The sequence below is a fragment of the Elephas maximus genome, chromosome 7, assembly GCF_024166365.1.
Source record: "Elephas maximus indicus isolate mEleMax1 chromosome 7, mEleMax1 primary haplotype, whole genome shotgun sequence".
In the NCBI taxonomy this organism is placed as follows: Eukaryota; Metazoa; Chordata; class Mammalia; order Proboscidea; family Elephantidae; genus Elephas; species Elephas maximus.
The window spans coordinates 58,512,113-58,533,201 of NC_064825.1; the positions used below are offsets into that span (position 1 = coordinate 58,512,113).

At 37.7% G+C, this 21,089-nt stretch overlaps 1 pseudogene; it reads left to right on the forward strand.

Annotated features, from left to right (window-relative positions):
- The first annotated feature begins 8,701 nt into the window (after positions 1–8,701).
- On the forward strand, positions 8,702–9,666 carry LOC126078976 (olfactory receptor 52N1-like; annotated as a pseudogene).
- Positions 9,667–21,089: the final 11,423 nt, after the last annotated feature.

A 21,089-nucleotide genomic window follows, 5' to 3' on the forward strand; every position in this document is an offset into this window, starting at 1 on the left:
TCAGTATTAATAGCATTGTGTAAAGTAATATTTAAATAAAATAAATAGTAAACTAGCAAGGGAAGATATGCTCCAAGTCCTAGGCTCTGTTGGAAAGTTTCCCAAGTTATGAAAACTTTGAATAACAATATACTTGCCTGAAGTCCTTTTTGTATCTTTGTGTTTCTAGTTAAAAACTGTATCAAGCAAATAAAAGGAGATCTACATAAATGGAAAAACATGCCATGATCATGGATAAGTAGACTTAACTTTGTGAAAATGTCAATTCTACCCCAAACAATCTACAAACGCAAAGCAATTTCAATACAAATAACAACGGCATTCTTTAAGGAGATAGAAAAACTACTCATTAATTTTCTATGAAAAGGAAAAAGGCCCTGGATAAATAAAGCATTGTTGAAGAAGAATGGCCTCTCGATACCTGACCTCAGAACCTACTATACAGCTATCGTAGTCAAAACAGCCTAGTGCTGATACAATGACAGATATGTTGGCCAATGGAACAGGATTGAGAACCCAGATGTAAATCCATCTACCTACGACCACCTGATCTTTAACAAAGGCCCAAAGTCCATTAAATGGGGAAAAGACAGTCTTTTTAAGAAAAGCTGCTGGAAAAACCAGATGTTCATTTTTGAAAAAAATGAGACAGGGCCCATACCTCACATCATACACAAAAACTAATTCCCAATGGATCAAAGGGCTAAATATAAAACCAAAAACTATGAAAATCATGGAATAAAAAAAATTAGGTCTACACTCAGAGCCCTTATATATTGCATAAACAAGATATAAATTATACTTGATAATATGCAAACACCAGATAATAAGCAGGATAAATGGGTTTGTCTAAAAATTAAACACACTCATCAAAGGCTTCACCAAAAGAGTAAAAAGAGAACCCACAGATGAGGAAAAAAAAAATGTCTATGACATGCCTGACAAAGGTCTTATCTCTAAAATCTATATGAAAATCCAACACCTCTACCACAAAAAAGACAAATAATCCAATTAAAAATGGACAAAGGATATGAACAGACACTTTACCAAAGAAGACATTAAGGCAGCTAAGAGACCCATAAGGAAGCGCTTGTGATCACTAGCCATTAAAAAGAGAAATGCAAATCAAAACTATAATGAGATGCCATCTAACCACGACAAAGCTGGCATGAATGAAACAGAAAATAACAAATGTCACAGAGGTTGCAGGAAGTTTGAAACTCTTACACACTCCTGGTGGGAATGAAAAATGGTAAAAACAAATTTGGAAAACAATATGAAGCTTCTTTAAAAAATTGAAAATAGAAATACCATATGATCCATCAATCACACTCCTACGAATATATCCTAGAGAAATAAGAGCCATCACATGAATAGAAATACACACACCCATGTTTGTTGCAACATTATTCACAACAGCAAAAAGATGGAAACAACCTAAGTGCCCATCAACAGATGAATGGATAAACAAACTATGGTATATACACACAATGGAATATTAGGCAGTGATAAAGAACAATGATGAATCTGTGAAACATCTCACAACATGGATGAATCTGGAAAGCATCATGCTGAGTGAAGTAAGTCAATCACAAAAGGAAAAATACTGTGTAAGACCACTGTTATAAAAAACACATGAAAATGTTTCCACACAAAAAGAAACAATTATTGATGGTTAGGAGGGTGGGGTAGGGAGAGAAAAATACTCGCTAGGCAGTAAATAAGTGGTAACTTTGGTAAAGGGTAAGACAGTACACAATACAGGAAAGTCAGCACAACTTGACCAGGGCAAAGTCACAGAAGCTTCTCAGACACATTTAAATTTCCTGAGGTACGGAGCTACTGGGTTGAGAACTGAGAACCATGGTTTCGGGAGACATCTAGCTCAACTGGCATAACACTGTCCATAAAGAAAATGTTCTACATCCAACCATGGTGAGTTTCATCTGGGGTCTTAAAAGCCTGTGAGTGGTCATCTAAAATACATCTACTAGTCCCATCCTGGCTGGAGCAAAGGAGAATGAAGAAAACCAAAGACACAAGGAAAGAAGGACTAATAGGCCGCAACTACCACAATCTCCACTGAACTGAGCCCAGAACAACTAGATAGTGCCTGATTCCCACCATTGACTGCTCTGGCAGGGATCACAGTACAGGGTCCTGTACAGAGCAGGAGAAAAATGTAGAACAAAATTCAAATTCACACACACACAAAAAAAACCAGGCTTTGTGGGTCTGACAGACTGGAGAAACCCTGAGAGTATGGCCCCAGACACCCTTTTAACTCAGTACTGAAGTCACTCTTGAGGTTCACCCTTCAGCCAAAGATTAGGCTGATCTATAGTGCCAAACTTGATGGTATTGGGTTTTGGGGATAGTGCCAAAAATAACACACATGAGGAACTTGCTTCATAGTTCAACCACGTATATGAGATTAATGGGCAGACCAGCCCAAAGTCGAAGGTAAGAAGGCAGGAAGGGACAGGAAAACTGGAGGAATGGAAACAAGTAACTCGAGAAGAAGAAGGGGAGAGTGTTGATAACATTGTGGGGTTGGCAACCAATGTCAAAAACAATTTATGTATTAACTGTTCTGTAAACTTTCTCCTAAAGTACCAAAAAAAAAAAAAAAAAGACTATATTAATCAAAGACACCTGCTTCTAAGATTGCTGTTGTTAACCTGCTGTCCAGTCCTACTCATGTGTGCAGAGTAGAACATTTCCATAGGTTTTTCAAGGCTGTGATCTTTCAGAAGATCACCAGGCCTGTATTTCGAGGATCCTCTGAGTAGGTTGGAGCCCTGGTGGAGCAGTGGTTAAGAGCTCAGCTGCTAACCAAAAAAAAAAAGTAAACAGACTCCTGGGGTCGCATACCTAGTAGCAGCTCTAACCACCTGGTGACAGGACGTTAGAGATTCAAGGATGCCAATAATCAAAGTAGCTCACATGACCAGCCTATCTGGGCATATCAAAACAAACCAAAACAAGAAGCTAGGACACAGTAAGCAAATGTAAAATAAATAAATATAATAAATTATTGATGGCTTGGAGACAACAGTCAATATCAAATCACAGAAAGAGGCAGACCAGGATGGCTTCACCAAGCAACCAGAACAAAGAATCAGGAAACCTCCTGGAGGAAGATAAGTTCTTAGAATCACTGGAGATAAAATTCAAAAAAGGTTAATAGGCAGAGCTCTTCAACAGTCCAGGAAGGAGATCAGGCAAAACACAGACTAAGCCAAGGAACACACAGGTAAAGCAACAGAGGAATTTAAGAAGGTTATATAGAGCAAAATCACAAATTACCAGGCTGCAAGAATCCATAGAGAGATAGCAAATAGAAATCCAAAAGATTAACCCATCCTTGTATTTCTGGAATAAACCCCAAATGGTTATGAGGAATTATCTTTTTAATATATTAAAAAATAATTAAAATATTGCTAGGTTTAATTTTTAATATTAACACTTTGGAATTTTTTTGTATCTGTATTTAAAAAATATTTTGACCTGTAGATTTTCTTTCTTGTAGTATCTTTGTAAGGTTTTATTTAGAAGTCTTATGGCCTAATTAAACAAGTTAGCAAGTGTTTCATCTTTCTCTAGTCTCTGAAGTTGTTTGTTAATTCTTCTTTAAATATTTGCAAGCATTCATCATTAATGTCAACTGGGTCTGGAGATTTCTTTATGGAAAGAATTTAATTACAGATTTTATTTCTTTAATACATACAGGCTTCTTTAGATATTTCCTATCTTCTGTCAGTGTTTGGTATTCAATATTGCAAATTTTTTTTATCTACCTTATCAAAATTGTTGGACTCTTCTAGTTAATTTATAAAAGTTATATCCTGAAAAACTTAAATGCAAGGGGTGGAACAAAAGCAACTCTGGTAATTGAGAGCCAGAGAAACACCTCTGATAAAAATTCTCTTTTTAAAATAAAAACAAGCAATTCCAACCTTTTAACTCACAATGTAAATAAAGCGCAAATATGTGGAGTAGTTAAAATGATAAAATATTCAATTTATTTCTAGCAAGATAATAACAAATGCAAGTAGCCTTTGAAAAATGTCTTTTTCCTAAACAAGATATACGATTTTCAGTCAGTTTCTTGAATGTAGACTCACATGAGCTTAAAAAATGGATCTTTTTTCCTTCTTTTTATTTGTCATAAACACACAGCCCTGCTCTTTAAATAAGAAATAATCAAAGCATGAGTTTTGTCACATGGAGAAATGACTTTCAACTGTGTTTGTTTTGTTAGAGAAGAAATAACTCCCTGGTGGTTTGTACGATGTTAATTTGGCTAAGATGGAACTACATTTCCTGAAATCTTCTTCTTGTATGTTGGTGCTTAGAGCTGATCAACAGAAGAATTTGAATGAGATTTGGAAGGCAGAAGTGCAGCAGCTTCTGTTGCTCTTTTATGGTTATCATGGACATATGTGGTGAAAAACAGACACAGAGGTGAAGGCTGGCTCCTGCTGGTCCTTGCACTACCCTACTCTACATCTGGTTCTTCTTCCCAACCACCACCCCTGCTGACCGAAAACAGCCCCAAAGTCACCAGCAGACTAGTTGCTCTGCAGAGCCAATCACTTATTTTTAGACTTTTCTACTTTCTCACCTTTTTGGTTCTACTCCAGCACCTGAGCACAGCTAACTTCCCAGATTCCCTTCCATGGCTTTTCTCTAATAATTTAGCTATTCTTTCGGGCTTTTATCTTTCTAGCTTCTTCCAGATTCATTACATACACCTTGCTCACCCATCCCCTAAATATGTCAACCAGGAAAGACCAGAGGACAATTTCATCACCAAATGAATAACAGTTATTTTGTTGATGAGAACATGGGTTTTTTTTGAAGAGTTCTGGCATGGTTTTACTCAAAAGAAGATGAGTAGCAGTGAGAAAATATACCATATAATTGTTCTCACTGAATTCAATGGGCATGATCGGATCTTGGGGTATCATGGGCTAAGTGGCAGCACTTAATTGCTAGACACAGATGAGAATGGTTACTCCAACGGACAGTAACAGATCCTAAGTAGTAAGCAGAATGGTTCGACCTGCAGAAATCTTTGGTGTTGCCAAATTTATCATGGTATACCTATAACCAAAAGAGATAGGCAGCACGCTGTGGTCTTTCTTAAATTACATAAGCAGAAAAGGTCTAGATCTGGCAATAGAAGTGTTATCTAAATCACCACAATGAAGGTTTATGGTCCCTCAAACAATTCTAAGTCCTTTGAGTAAATGGGAAAGTCACAGTCCTTCGAAGAAAGACACTGTTAAATAGGCAAGAAATTCCACTGTAGAATTTTCTTCCAGTATTCCCAATAAGGAGCCCTGGTTGGTGGTTCAAATCCACCAGCCATTCCTTGGAAACCCTATGGGACATTTCTACTCTATCCGATAGGGTCACTGAGTCGGAATCGACTATCAGTCAGAATTGACTGGACAGCAACAGGTTTGGTTTTGATTCCTCCTAAGGACCTGCAACCATTTACCAGGTGAATGTACTTTGGGGAAAGGAAAATGAGCAGGGTTTGGGAGATTTCTGGATATTGGCTCTGAATTGATACTTCCTGGAGATCAAATATACCATTGCCATCTAATGGTTAGATAATCCAAAATAATCTATAGGAAAATTGTTGTAATCTATAAGAAAGTTTATCATGTTTGCTGAGCATAAGATCACACATAAAACTCAATTGTTTTTATATCAGTATAATCTAGTTTTTCCCTAAAAAAATATATTTTTCCATACCCACTTTGCATATGACCTTGTGCTGAGCTTTGAAAAAGGTAGAAAATAGGTCTGTGTTCCAAAAGGATCTCGTTCTGAAATTCCAAAATGGTTTCAGGCCGACACCTTCTCATATTACGTCCCAGAATGTGGGACTAGATTATGTCTTTCCTAGGTAAGAATCCTAGACTATGATGTTTTAGCTCCTAAGGCAATTCCCAATAGCACAGCCAAAGATCTATGGCACAGATACACTTGATTCCCAAGTCTGTCTCTTTTATCCATATTATAAAAAAATAACACTTGGGGAATATTTCTCTTTCGAGACTATAGTAGATGAGACAGTAACAACTAAGCTTCCCTTACTTCACTTCAGAATATATATTCTTTTACACACAAATATCAGAGACACACACACATAGTAGAAATGTCCCCTCTTCCACCTTCCCCCCGTGGTCTCAATATAGGTCGTAAATCTGTCCTGTAGGACCAAGAGCATTCCACAGATGGGAATATGACTTACCTTGTGAATACGTCTTTATAGTTTCTGTAGGAACGCCAGTAGCTTTCAGGGTGAGCACATTTCTAAATTAACATTATATTCTTAATATAAAGGAATGAGTGCAGGTTTTAATAGCTGAGGGACTGGTGGAAAATGAATATGAGAGTTGTCAGATAGAGTTATTCTGTAAACTTTTGAAAAGGTGAAATGTACAGTACTATATGGCTGCTTTAAATGCTGGCTTCTTTGATCCATTTTTGATTTGGATAAAATATGTTTCAACTACTGTAATATACTCTTGTGGGTATGTTCTTATGAGAAGTAGTCAGTTCCACTGGCTGTGAAAGCTAAAAACAGGATTTTAGAGAAAAAGGAATTTCTCCTCCTTAGTTTCTGTTACTTGTCTATTATTCCTACTATTGCCTGCATTTTGCTTCATAGCTATGATACTTGAATTAGTTTTCAATTCATATGACCCTACATGTCATCTACTCAGTTCACACCCTTAAAATAAATAAAGAGATAAAATTTTATTAAAAACCATGAGAAGAAAGGAGAAACAACTCCACCCCACCTTTAATTTCCAACAGAGACACTTCTGAAGCAATAGGCAGCCCACCGCCCATGTGCCCAGGAAGCACTATCAAATTTGATATTTTGTATTTAAAGAGCCTATTTATCTTCCCTCCAATAGCCCCCTCCACAGGGCTGCACTCCTTGTCATTCTCCTTGTAGATGTTTTTCTAAAGCAGCACATGCCAGCAGAACATAGGCTGCTCTTCAGACTTGTGCACCGTAGGTGCTTCCATCCTTCGGTCACCACTTTGTCCTCAGCTCCTCTTTTTCCCTCACAACATATCATCGCACCAAGTCTTCTCTGCCTCACTGCTTGTAAGTGTTTTGTCCTTCTTTATTCTCCCAGATCCTCTTTTTCTATGGACTTAAAAAAATGTATTTTTTTTTTTTTTTTTTTTTTGCTAGAATGAATTGTTAGGCTATTACGTAGGCAGAGAAGCATTTGACTCTATGGCTCTCTGGATTTTTGATATGAGTAAAAAATACAGACCATGTTCTAAATAGAATTTCAATCAATTTAGTTTAAAATGATAAATATTATCCTTATTGGATTACATATTTGTCTCTAACTTTAGAAAAACATTAGCATCTCATAATTTATTGCATTTCCAATGATTCTTCACCATCTATTTAATGTGATGTTGATTTAAATATCAAAGGGGTTAATAGATAAATTTCTTTGTATGTGTTTTAAGTTTGTTTTATTTATTTTTTCTTGTTGTTGAGAACATATACACAAGAAAACATACACCAATTCAACAGTTTCTACACATGCAATTCAGTGACATTGATTACATTCTTCTAGGTGTGCAATCATTCTCACCTTCCTTTTCTGAGTTGTTTCTCTCCATTAACATAAACTCACTGCTCCCTGAGGTTCCTCTCTAACCTTTTGAGTTTCTCTTGTCAATTTAATCCAATATAGTTAGTTCTGAGAAACGTGTAGCGCTCAACAAGTTCTTTACCTGTTAAGCTAAACTATTGTTTGGTTGTTATTCTTTAATGAAAGTGCTTGTTGTTGTTGTTGTTGTTAGGTCCTGCTCAGTGGATTCAGACTCATAGTGACCCCATTCAACAGAGCAGAACTGCTCCAAAAGGTCACCCAGGCTGCAATGCCCATTAGAGCAGAGTGGCATGTGGGCTCAAATCACTAACCCCTCAGCCAGCAGCAGAACACTCAACCATTGTGCCACTGGGGCTCTTTAAAAAGTATTTACCTAACTAATAATAATAACTTAGCCTGTGAGTCACACCTGCCTCAAGTGCTGAAGTTCATCTGTGGTGCAAGGCCACCAAGAGATGGCCTTTTGATGATGTTGGGAGGGGATTATTTTTTTCACATTTAGGATAATTCTATGATTCAGCTTAAAGAAAGCTGTTGGTACAAAGTAACTAATTCATAATTTTCTACATGCCAGAAGGTGGATGCTTGGGCTAAAATGTCATAGTCAGCTTGTCTACAACATAAGACTGATCAAATGTGAAAGGCATACAATGAAGAATGTTAGCATTTCAGAAAAAAATAGACATCTCTATGGTGGTGAGCACCTAGAAGACAGTAAATATTTAATCAATCCTTGGTCATCGAGTTGTTCAAGTGGTGGCCAACTTCAGCCTGGGGAATGAACTACATTATAAGAAAAGGCCCTATCCAGGCACATCGGCTAGGCTCAAGTTAATTCATCTTGTGAAAATCTAATGCTTAAGACATGGGCCCAAACATAGTATATACCACATATTCAACATAGGAGAGCATATTAAGTTAGGTATCATGGGGAAAATCTTGGTTGTCAGTTACTCTGATCTATTTTATTTTATTTTCTGCTTACAGATGCAATTCTGTAACTTTTGTACTATGAACTTCCAACAGTTGTTATGTCATTTCTAAATGATACCAGCCTAATCCCAGCTTCATTCATCCTCAATGGCATCCCTGGGCTGGAAGAAGTGCATTTGTGGATCTCCTTTCCCCTGTGTACCATGTACAGCATTGCCATTACAGGGAACTTTGGCCTTATGTACCTCATCTACTCTGAAGAGACCTTACACAGACCTATGTACATCTTCCTAGCCCTTCTGTCCTTCACAGATGTGCTCATGTGCACCAGCACACCCCCCCACACCCTCTGCATATTGTGGTTCAACTGCAAGGAGATTGATTTTTAATGCCTGCTTGTCCCAGATGTTCTTTGTCCACACGCTTACTGGGATGGAGTCTGGGGTGCTCATGCTCATGGCCCTGGACCTTTATGTGGCCATCTACTACCCCCTGAGCTATGTCACTATTCTCACTAATTCAGTCATTGCCAAGGCCGGGCTCAACATTTTTCTTAGAAGTGTAATGCTTGCCATGCCTTTCACTTTCCTCACTAAGCGCCTACCATACTGCGGAGGCAATGTCATGCCCCACACCTACTGTGACCACATGTCTGTGGCGAAGATATCCTGTGGTAGTGTCAAGGTCAATGCTATCTATGGTCTGATTGCTGCCCTTCTGATTGGGGATTTTGATATCTTGTGCATCACAATTTCCTACACCATGATTCTTTGAGCAGTTCTGAGTCTGTCATCAGCAGATGCTCGACAGGAGACCTTTAGCACCTGCACTGCCCACATTTATGCCATCGTCATCACCTATGTTCCAGCCTTCTTCACCTTCTTTACACACCATTTTGGGGGACATACCATTCCATCCCACATACACATTATCATGGCTAACCTCTATCTACTCATGCCCCCCACAATGAACCCTTTTGTGTAGAATGAAAACCAAGCAGATACGAGAAAGAGTCATTAGGTTCCTGTTTAAGGGAAAGGACATTTCTTCTCATAACATTTAAAGAACCTTCTGTGGAGTTGGAGATTTCTTAGCCAGGTTGAGATCACCAAGTCAATAAGGAACCAAGCAAAGGAAACGAGATATTTAGTCACACAAAATATTTTCACATGACTCAGGTATTTCAACTTTTTTTGAAAGGGTACCACCATGCTCATGTAGCCAAAGATCCACTCTTCTGAAATTTCATGTTCTCCAAAGTCTCTTTACTTGTAGGGGACTTCAAAGTTCATTGTATTTAATTATCAAGGAGAGAGAACTCTATCTTGAATGACAACCTGTATGAGTTTGCAGCCCAGTGGCTGGATCACTAGGACTGGAGCTGAACTTTTTTTTTTTTTAATTCCCTAGCAGAATATAAGCCATTTTCATCTATGTCTGTGCTAATTTATTTCAGGAATCTCCTCCTAAGACCATTTTGAGTTCATTCATATTTCTGAACTTCTGATCTGCTTTCTATATCTAGTAGTAAATCATACACGTGATCACCAAAAAGTCTTGTAAAAGTTGTTAATAGCAGAATATTCAGAATATCTAGAACAGAGAAATGACCCAAATGTTCATCAGCAACAGAGTGTGTAAAATAATTGCAGTGTATTCAAATATAATATTGAGTGAAATATATATGCTATATGATTCCAGTTGTATAAAGTTCAAAATCAGGCATAACTAACATCCAAACAAACAAAAAAAAACAAACCCAGTGCCGTGGAGTCGATTCTGACTCATAGTGACCCTATAGGACAGAGTAGAACTGCCCCACAGAGTTTCCAAGGAGTGCCTGGCGGATTCGAACTGCCAACCCTTTGGTTAGCAGCCGTAGCACTTAACCACTACACCACCAGGGTTTCCATAACTAACATACGGTGTTGAAAATTAGAATAATGTATACCTTTCAGAGAAAGAGAACAGGTAGTGATTGGACAGAATGTGAGATGTGCCTCTGCGGGTCTGCCAACGCTTTAGTCCTTCACCTGTATGGCAGTTCAGGGTGTTTCCAGTTGGTGATATTTCGTCAAGCTGTGGTTGTATGGCTTGCTGTCTTTTCTGCATGCGTACTACCCTCCAATAAAATACTTCTTTAAAAGAATATGTCGGGAGCACATACTCGGACCTCTCTAAACTGTGAAACATGATTCTTCCCTGCCTCCTATACTGCCTGTCTCTGGTTTACAAAATATGTGTATTTTGGTTTCTGGGAGAAGCAAATAATTTAAGGTAAATAATATGTGAATATTTGTACACATTATCATAACACAATACAATTGTATATTTAAAAAAAAAAAAAACCTCCCTCTTTAAAATGTTTCTATCTAGCTCCTTTTGAGAGGCAGACTCTTAAATTGTTGGCTGTGTGTGCGTGTGTGTTGATGCTGTTCTTCTGGAGACTACTCTTTTTTCTTCAAGCCATGTCTGAGCTTCAATTAGCTTACCTACCCTCTGTTTTAGACAGTAAGGATTTAACTTAATTACATTACCTGTCAATTACTTATGCCTACAAAATATTTTATAAAGTTCCCTTTACCTAAAACTTCCAACCTATAATCTTGGTTGTTAAGATTATACCCAAGAACAAAGGATAATTGCAGGAGGTCAAATATTTTAGGATTACCCTAAAATGAGAAAAGTACTGAAACAAAGTGAATAGTTTACTCAAACAATTATAATATTTCCTAGAACTAAATTCAGATTTTTTAATTGAAGTAGCCCACAAAATAACCAGATAAATTCTTTATAAAAGACTGAAACCTGGACCTACCACTATGAAATTGAAGTACATAAACATAATACAAAGACTCAAAAACTTTGAAGTGGAAGTTCAAGCATGAAAAAAGCAAGTCATATTTAAGCATATGAAAAAGGATATCTACTAGCATCTGCTAAATATGAATGCTGGAATACAAAGGAGCAGTGTTTTTTACTTATGAAAATAAACATCATTAGACCAAAATTCTGTACCCAACTTGATAATCAATCAACTGTGAAAGCAGTAAAGATATTCAGATGTGAAAAAATGAAGAAAATTGACATGCATAGCAACTTTTCTTAGTAAGCTATGTGAGGACGTACTCAGGAGAAATTAGAGAATAAACCAAAGTAGACTGAAAGATGGAATTAGTGGCATCAGTCTAGGAAAAGAAAGAAAGAACCCCTACAGCTCTGCAGATGCTGCAAGAGTACAATAAGCCTGATCAGAGAAGGCTAAGAATAGGAAAAAAGAGAACCACCACCTGTCAGTTTGTCATACTGTGGTGGTTTGCATGTTGCTCGGAACACTGGTGGCACAGTGGTTAAGGCCTCAGCTGCTAACCAAAAGGATCTGCAGTTTGAATCCATCGGCTGTTCCTTGGAAACCCTGTGGGGCAGTTCTATATTGTCCTATAGGGTCGCTAGGAGTAGGAATCCACTCAACAGCGAGTTTTTTATGATGCTGAAAACTATGCCACTAGTATTTCAAATACCCACAGGGTCACCCATGGTGGACAGGCTTTAGTGGAATTTTGAGACTAAGACAGGCTGGGAAGAAAGGCCTAGTGATCTACTTCCAAAAATTAGCCAATGGAAAAATCTATGTATCACAATAGAATATTGTCCAATATAGTGGCTGGAAGACAAACCCCATAGATCGAAAGGAACTCAAAATACACTGTGGTTGAAACAATGAACTCAAGGATACCAATGATCGCGAGAATTGTGCAGGACCGTGTAAGATTTTGTTCTGTTGTACATGTTACCATGCGTTGGAGCGAAATCAATGGCAACTAACAATAATAACTGGGTAAAAATAATTTTTGGGACATTTTAAAATAATATGAAATCAATGCAAGAAAAATGCTCCCAGAGGTAAAGAAGACCAGTTACGCTTAGAAAGCCTCCCTGAAAGAGGTGAAATATATAATTGCCATTGTTCAGGGGTATGGAGTAGAGAGTTTTGGTGTAACCTTTCTGGGAGAAAATATGGCAATATAAATCCTTTAAAATTAGTTAATTTTTGTTGCAACATTTCCTTATCTATGGATTTTACTATGGAATTAATTATGAATATGTTGATATTTATTATAATATTATCGTTAAAAAACATGTTAAAAATGAACTCGAAGTCCTAAATTAGAGGACTAAATGTTTAAAAGAAAGGTTATAACCATCGGTAGAATATTATGCTAACTTTGGAATTCATGTTGAGGAAGAGTTACTGATGAAATATTCATGACGTATTTTTAGTGGAAGTAAACAGTTATGAAATAGTCTGCAAATTATGATCCTGATTTTTTTTTAATTGTTACAACAAAGACAAGAAAATCCTAATTGCAGGTATCTCTGAGTGTAAAGTAGTACATGTCATTTTAATCAATGACCGTTTACTATTTCAGAAGGTCAGAATAATAAGAAACTATTTTTTTTTTTAATCCCACACATCTATGCATCTTTGCTTTATTTTTAATTGCATAAGGACAAATTTCCAACTTCTACTCCAAATGGCTATCTGGCATAGGAGTTCCTTTCTGAGTTGTCATCTTTTTGGGCCCAACTATGGTAGAGGCAGATTCCCCTACCCTCCCCTAATATGTGAAACTTAGCATCCTGCTTTCTCTTAGGGCTGTGTGTTCTCTGGGAGCACCTAAGCTCTGTTCACACTGAGAGAACTCAGGACTCCTGAGGATTTCAGAGGTTATGCCTATTTCCTGTGGGAAGACAGCTGGGCTAAACACTTCTAACCCAAGGTCTATAAGGTGAAGCCAGGGTGCACCTGGCATAGCATGAATTCTGGGCCCTCGCTCTGGCATGACCACTCTTCACATTCTTTCTTCTTTGAAGCTGCATTGTGGGTAAGGAACACTTTCTACCTTCCTGACAATTGTTGTATGACAAAGTCTAGAATTGTCCCGAACCCAAAACCAAACCCATTGCTGTCAAGTCATTTCTGACTCATGGAAACCCTATAGCTCAGAGTAGAACTGCCCCATAAGGTTTCCAAGGAGCAGCTGGTGGATTCGAACTGCCGACATTTTATTGGCAGCAACAGCTTGCCATAGCTCTTAATCATTGCATGACAAGGGCTCCTAGAATTTCCCCAGTCTGTCTGTATTATCACAGAGATCAGAAGGACTGCTCTATAGAGGATTTTGCATTTCACTTCCCACAGGTCTCTGTGTGTGAACAATTAAGAATATCATGATTATTTCACATTAAAAGCAAAGATAGGACTGGCAACAGATGCGTGCTCTTATGTGGGCAAGGGACAAGTCAAACGCACACAAAATTTCCTTCAGAGCATAGAGAATTCTTCTTTTCAAGTTTATTCATTGTTTTTCAAAAACAGGGTGCAATGCCAGAGATAATTAGATAGCAAAATTTCTGAGCACCCCCAAATCAAGGAAAGATGTACATACATCTTCTTTTCTCCAAGTCACTAGCCCACCATTCCCCATATCCATTTCCTTCTTCAATTTAGTCACAATTTACACTCAGCCAATCTGACTCCAACTTACTGAATATGCTTTTTTATTTGTTTTGTTTTCTTTTTTATTCATGTGCTTCCCTTATTCATGAAGTAAAACAGGAGAAAGATTTTTTGACCCACACCCTAGAACAGTTTGTTGTTGTTGTTTTTAGATGCCCTTGATTCAGTTCCAACTCATAGCAACCCTATGTACAACACAAAGAAACACTAACTGGTCCTGAGCCATCCTTACAACCGTTGTTAAGCTTGAGCTCATTTTTGCAGCCACTGCGTCAATCGACAACGTTGAGGGTGTTCCTCTTTTCTGCTGACCCTGTACTCTATCAAGCATGATATCCTTCTCCAGGGACTGATCCCTCCTGACAACATGTCCAAAGTAAGTACGTAAGACGCAGTCTCACCATCCTTGCCCCTAAGGAACATTCTGGCTGTACTTCTTCCAAGACAGATTTGTTCATTCTTTTTGCAGTCCATGGTATATTCAATATTCTTTGCCAACACCACAATTCAAAAGTGTCAATTCTTCTTCAGCCTTCCCTATTCATTGTCCAGCTTTCACATACGTATGATACGGTTGAAAATACCATGGCTTCGGTCTGGCGCACTTTAGTGTTCAAGGTGACATCTTTGCTCTTCAACACTTTCAAGAGGTCCTTTGCAGCGGATTTACCCAATGCAATGCGCCTTTTGATTTCTTGACTGCTGCTTCCATGGCTGTTGATTGTGGATCCAAATAAAATGAAATCCTTGACAACTTCAATCTTTTCTCCATTTATCATGATGTTGGTCACTGGTCCAGTTGTGAGGATTTTTGTTTTCTTTATGTTGAGGTACAATCCGTACGGAAAGCTGTGGTCTTTGATCTTTATTAGTAAGTGCTTCAAGTCTTCTTCACTTTCAGCAAGCAAGGTTGTGTCATCTGCATAATGCAGGTTGTTAATGAGTCTTCCTCTAATCTTGATGCCCCGTTCTTCTTCATATAGTCCAGCTTCTGGTATTATTTGCTCAGCATACAGATTGAATAGGTACGGTGAAAGAATACAACCCTGGCACACATCTTTCCTGACTTTAAAACAATCAGTTTTCCCTTGTTCTGTCCAAACAACTGCCTTTTGATCTATGAACAGGTTCCGCATGAGCGCAATTAAGTGTTCTGGAATTCTCATTCTTCACAATGTTATCCATAATTTGTTATGATCCACACAGTTGAATGCCTTTGCGTAGTCAATAAAACACAGGTAAACATCCTTCTGGTATTCTCTGCTTTCAGCCAGGATCCATCTGACACCAGCAATGATATCCCTGGTTCCACGTCCTCTTCTGAAACTGGCCTGAATTTCTCACAGTTCGGTGTTGATATACTGCTGCAGCCATTTTTGAATGATCTTCAGCAAAATTTTGCTTGCATGTGATATTAATGATATTGTTCTATAATTTTTATATTTGGTTGGATCATCTTTCTTGGGAATAGACATAAATATGAATCTCTTCCAGTCATTTGGCCAGGAAGCTGTCTTCCATATTTCTTGGCAAAGACAAGTGAGCACCTCCAGTGCTGCATCTGTTTGTTGAAACATCTCAATTGATATTCCATCAATACCTGGAGCCTTGTTTTTAGCCAATGCCTTCAGAGCAGCTTGGACTTCTTCCTTGAGCATCATCGGTCCCTGATCATATGCCACCTCTTGAAATTGTCAAACATCGACTAATTCTTTTCAGTATAATGACTGTGGGTATTCCTTCCATCTTCTTTTGATGTTTCCTGCGTCATTTAATATTTTCCCCATAGAATCCTTCACTATTGCAACTGGAGGCTTGAACTTTTTCTTCAGTTCTTTCAGCTTGAGAAATGCTGAGCATGTTCTTCACTTTTGGTCTTCCATCTCCAGTCCATGGCACATGTCATTATAATACTTTACTTTGTCTTCTCAAGATGCCCTTTGAAATCTTCTGTTCAGTTCTTTTACTTCATCAATTCTTCCTTTTGCTTTAGCTTCTCAAAGTTCGAGAGCAAGCTTTAGAGTCTCCTCTGACATTCATCTTGGTCTTTTCTTTCTTTCCTGTCTTTTCAGTGACCTCTTGCTTTCTTCATGGATGATGCCCTTGATGTCATTCCACAACTCGTCTGGTCTTCAGTCACTAGTGTTCAATGTATCAAATCTATTCAGATGGTCTCTAAATTCAGGTGGGATATACTTAAGGTCACATTTTGGCTCTCGTGGACTTCCTCTGATTTTCTTTAGTTTCAGCTTGAACTTGCGTGTGAGCACTTGATGATTTTGTCCACAGTCAGCCCCTGGCCTTGTTCTGACTGATGATATTGAGCTTTTCCATTGTCTCTTTCCACAGATGTAGTCAATTTGATTTCTATGTGTTCCATCTGGCCAGGTCCATGTGTATAGTCACTGTTTACATTGGTGAAAGAAGGTATTTGCAATGAAGAAGTCGTTAGTCTTGCAACATTCTATCATTCTATTGCTGGCATTGTTTCTATCACCAAGGTCATATTTTCCAACTACTGATCTTTCTTCTTTGTTTCCAACTTTTGCATTCCAATTGCCAATAATTTTCAATGCATCTTGATTGCATGTTCAATCAATTTCAGACTGCAGCAGCTGTTAAAAATCTTCTATATCTTCATCTTTGGCCCCAGTGGTTGGTGCATAAGTTTGAATTACAGTCTTATTAACTGGCCTTCCTTGTAGGCGTATGGATATTAACCTATCACTGACAGCATTGTACTTCAGTATAGACCTTGAAACATTCTTTTTGACGATGAATACAACACCATTCTCCTTTGAGTTGTCATTCCCAGCATAGTAGGCTATATGACTGTCTGATTCAAAATAGCCAATACCCATCCATCTCAGCTCAGTAATGCCTAGGACATCGATAGTTCCATTTCATTTCTGATGATTTCCAATTTTCCTAGATTCATACTTCTTACATTCCAGGTTCTGATTATTAATGGATGTTTGCAGCTGTTTCTTCTCATTTTGAGCCATGCCACATCAGCAAATGAAGGTCCTGAAAGCTTTACTTCATCCACGTCATTAAGGTCAACTCTACTTTGAGGAGGCAGCTCTTCTGCAGTCGTCTTTTGAGTGCCTTCCAACTGGGGGGGCTCATGTTCCAGCACTATACCAGACAATGTTCCACTGCTATTCATAAGGTTTTCACTGGCTAATGCTTTTCAGAAGTAGACTGCCAGGTCCTTCTTCCTAGTCTGTCTTAGTCTAGAAGCTCAGCTGAAACCTGTCCTCCATGGGTGATCCTGCTGGTATCCGAATACCAGTGGCATAGCTTCCAGTATCACAGCAACGTGCAAGCCCCCACAGTATGACAAACTGACAGACACATGGGGACTAAAACAGTTTACAAGTCAGTAAAGAGACATGATAAATACCCAGATAGTTCTGGCCCGACCACCAAGTTATAACCATCATGAAGGGAGGAGAAAGAACAAGTGGAGCATAGAGAAGAAAAGTAACTGCCAAATAGAGAGATGGGCAAGTGTTTCAACAGGGTTTTATGTAAAGATCACAAATATTGCATACGTTTGGACAAACCATTGAATAAATTGAGTCTCAGTTAGATAAATGGTTATGAACTGGTAGACTCATTATAAGAACATGAATAAGTTCATAAATTAATTTAAATAGTAACTTGTAAGTACAGATGCTCAAATAGTACTATTCCTGGTTTTCTCCAGGCATGTGGGTAAATATTTGAATTTGTATGTAAGTTGATTATTTATGTTCAAGGTAAATCTAAAAGTAGTAGAGTGGAGGCACAAGAAGCCTTCTGCTAAGTGCCAAAAGTACATTGCCTAGAATATTGTAGATCCTAAATGGAATCCTAAATGGAATTTTAACTTAATTTGGAGTCCATACACTTAATACATTCAGGCTCAGTGATAGCACTTCATGTTACTAAAGGGCTAGATATGATATTTCTGAAAAAAGATGAAGATGAAGCAGTAGCAGGGAATCTAGAACCCTCTTTTCTGTATTCAGGTCTTTCCTGACATACCTCTCTAGGGAATTCAGGAAAGCAGTGTTTAGATGGGTGGTAGGATTTTATTTTGTGGTACAGTTCCTGACTTTTCCCTAAAAAAAAAAAAAAATACTTACCTAGACCATCACTAGAGAAGCATAACATGGAAACGAAAAAGAAGTTAAAAAGCAAGACTCCTAGGCTTTCCTAGCTCTTAAGCAGTGCCTGCTTCATCCTGATTTTTCTGAAGACTGAGATTAAGTGATAATCCAAAGGGATCTCTTTTAACAGTCAGAGGCAACCGTAGGTGCGGACACTCTTTGTGTCAAACGGATGCCCAGTGTGGGATGAGGAAACAGCAAAAGAGCTGGCAATGATAGCATCAACCTCTATCCCTTCCATCAGGTCCTGGGGGCTCAGACACCTGGATCAGGTAATGGAACCTACTGTCATTGAGGAGAGAAGAGGAATTGTGACTGATATGTATTGGGATGATGCATCATGTCCAGATGTGGTGTGCTGTTTTCTAGTTACAGCATGTTGTTTGTCTTTTTCATGGAAAAAGGCTTGATATAACACTAAGGCAAGACCCTCAGCCAGGGGGATGTCTTTCCCTAAGGTTTTGTCATGATTTTACTTTCGTCGTATTCCTAAATCCTGTCTCCTTTTTACTCCCCCAGAACCACAAGTATAAAAAGGGGGCAGGGGCTCAGGGTAAGTGTAAATGGTACTTGTAACCAGATCTTCAATTCTTTGAAAGAGAAAGTATGAATTATCTAACACTATCCCCTTGCTCTTTTCTATAATGCTGTGCAGGGAAGAAATTGTAAGCAGCAGGAGCCATAGAGGACCCAAGTTGGAAAAATGAAGCCCCTTATTCCTCCAGAGAAATCAACCAAACAAATGTAAAAGCAAATAAACTATAAATAATTGATCCACTGCTTGATAGCTCAAAATTTCTCTATTAATTGCCTTTATGAAGGACTTGGTTTAGGGTAACAGATGAGGAAATCTAGGAAAACCTGGATTTGACTTTCAATTAATCACTAATAACTCTGGGAAAGTGAATTAAACATCCTGTACCTGGATCAGGGAAGCTCACCTTGGACTCTAGTATACAGTTATCCTCATAGGAAGTGACTTTATATCTTAGTGTTTGAGGTGAACAGGAGTTTATCTGGATGTGTATATGGCAGGGAGATTTGCAAATAAGGGAAAGAAATGGAGCAAGATCAACATAGGCTTGAAATAAGGAAAAGTATATGTAACATGTAAAGTGTATGTATATGCAATATTTGAATTTGCAAGTAGTCAGCAAGGTTTAAACATGAAATGCTAAGATACAGTGACCATATAATTTATCCCCAAACCAGGACACTTTTGAAAGTTTAAGGAAATGGTAAGAAATAAAGTTGGAAAGGAAAGATAAAATCTTTAAAATTTACTTTCTTGAATACCATGCTGATGAAATTGAGCCCTACCCTTAAAGTAAAGAGAAGATGTTGAATATTATTAAGCAGTGGATTGAAATGTCCTCATACTTATGTTGTAGGACAAATTAGATCTGAAAAATTCAAGAAGCAAAACAAAGCAATAGGTGGATGTGACTAGGTGGTCTTTAAAAGAGATATGTGAGTATAGGAAGAAGTGGCTAATGTTAGAAATATTTCTGGATTAGAAATACAAATTCTTATTCCTTGAGGATTTACTACAGATAACAGACATGCTGAGGTGGTCTGGATGAAGTAACAATGAAGAAACTTTGAGCTATAAAGAAATTATACCCACGATAAAGTTGGGGAAGGTCAGAGAAGATTAGAAAATATAAGTTTGGATAATGTGGTGGATGATAGCACCATTATCAAAGGACAGAACTCGGAAGTGGAGCATAATTTTGGTGGAGGATAAAGGTTGAAATGATCAGCTAAGTTTTAGGCAAGATAAATTTAAAGTGTCCATGGAAATTTATGGTAGAAATATCCAGCATGTATTAGAAAGAAGACTCATCAGTTGTGCATAGCTTACTTATAGAATTAATGATCTGAAAATTTTCATTGTGTTGGTTATACTTGAGGTCATGAGAGTGGAAATATTTCCCAGAGAAAGAACAAAGGGAAAGTCCAGAGAGCCTGCTTCTCAAAAATTAAGTAAAGACAGAAGACAGAGAACGGTAATAGGGAGATTTCTTATACTACTTCTTCGTACAATCAACTAAGCTCTGCCTTCATGATCATTGTTCTGACATATCTACATGTATATCTGCATTTCTAAGGATTATTATATCCAATATTCTAGGATACAATTTTAGGAGTAAAATATACTTCTGATTATGTTTCAGAAATCGTTGAGGTAGGTATCATTAGCCTTGCTTTAAAGATAAACTGAGTTTTCAACATCAAAGTAAATATCACCAAATCACACAACTGGTATAGGAGGAGCTGAAATTTAAATGAGATTCTATTTGGCAGAACCACCCATAGTCTCCGTTTGCATATTGCTGGAAAAAAAAAAACTATTACAATAAGCAAATCTCAGACAATCCTTCACATACAATTATAACTTTCTATTATAGAACACGTGCTCTGTGCAGTTAGGATGGATAGTTAAATATACTGTATGAGATTTGAGTCATATATGAATACCATTTCTGGCCCCAAATTTAGTTGCGTGACATTTGATATTTATGCAATCTCTCTGGGTCTCAGTTTCTTCTTCTATTTAATGGCAGAAAACAACAACAACTTTGTAATTGGGCTTTAAAAATTAAACTTACACTGCAAAACTTAAATATTGAGATATACACTGTATTCATTATTATTTGAATGTTTTTGTACTATTTTTTTTATGAATGTAATTTTATTCAAAATTTAAGTTTGGATTCACAAGGAAGCTCTGAATCAAACTCTGTATGTCTTAATTCCTTCTCAGGGTAGAGGCTTCAGGAAAAATAAAGAGGTCTTCTATTTATT